This window comes from Octopus bimaculoides, chromosome 2, assembly GCF_001194135.2.
Source record: "Octopus bimaculoides isolate UCB-OBI-ISO-001 chromosome 2, ASM119413v2, whole genome shotgun sequence".
In the NCBI taxonomy this organism is placed as follows: domain Eukaryota; kingdom Metazoa; phylum Mollusca; class Cephalopoda; order Octopoda; family Octopodidae; genus Octopus; species Octopus bimaculoides.
The window spans coordinates 16,028,883-16,030,126 of NC_068982.1; positions in this window are offsets into that span (position 1 = coordinate 16,028,883).

The window sequence follows — 1,244 nt, forward strand, 5'->3', positions numbered from 1 at the left end:
AGAGAGAGAGAGAGAGAGAGAGAGAGAGAGATGTGGTCTTCAAAAGGTTGAATCAATAAACTAGACGGTGGACACTTGACCGTCTTGAATCCATTGTTGTTAGTGGGCTGTTTCTCTCTGGTCTTTTTCATTGTGATAACCACTCCATCTGATTCCTTTAATAAAACTTTCGGTTTCTTTGTAGTAATGTTTTATAGTAGTGTTCTGATGCGCTAAAACGCACCACTTACCATACAAATTAGGGATCAATTTTTCACTTCGTTATACTCCATTTCTTATATAATGTATTCTATGTAATATCATTAATACTGTCTCTGACTACAACATATTAACGGTTTCAAATTTTGGTACAAGGTCAGCAATCACGGGGAGGGTTAAGTGGAGAACATCTACCCGCAGAGTTCAACTGATTCTTTATTTTACCTACTCCAAAAGCATGAAAGACAATGTCGACTCCTCCGGTGTTTGAATTTAATAGGTAAATTCGGAAGAAATACTGCTAAACATTTTTCACGAACCGGTAACGATTCTGCTAACTAGTTGCCTTTGACTACAACATAATAACAAGAGCCATGTATAGTTGAAATGAACAGATCAACTATTTAATTTTCACGAACTTGATGCATTCGTCAATTGCTAAACCTCATGGAATTCTGGGATTTAATTTTCGTTGAGCCTTACTTTCCTTGTTGCAATTTTATAGCAGTATATCCTAATTCCCATTTCCATCTAGGTAGCATTGAAGATAATTAAAGGTTCTTAAAAACCAATCTTATAAAAGAGCAGAATTTCTTAAGTGTCATAATTACTTTGGTGGCTTCCGTTTCTATATTTTTATTGGAAATCTAATCCTTTGTGAAATTTGGTCTCCAAGTAATGTATTCATTATGCAGGCGTGGTTTCACACAATGCGTGATTTCACACAATTTTCGAGTAAAAGAAGGCTAACTTGCACATTTTCTTTCTTTTTTTTTTTTTTAAAGGCGAGTTCTCTCGCATATTAAAGACTTATAGAACTTTAGAATAACGTATCACCGATCATGTGTAAAATTTATGCATAAAACTTAGTTCGGGTGGTTAACGATTGTCGTATAGGCGTGTAAATTTGTAAACCTCATTAGCTTCATGTGCACAAATTTTATTATTGCTACAATTTTACAAGTTTTGATTTTAAGATTAAAAACAATTTTTTTTTTAATCGTCGACAGAAAATATTTATCAGCATTTACCAGGCACGAACGTGG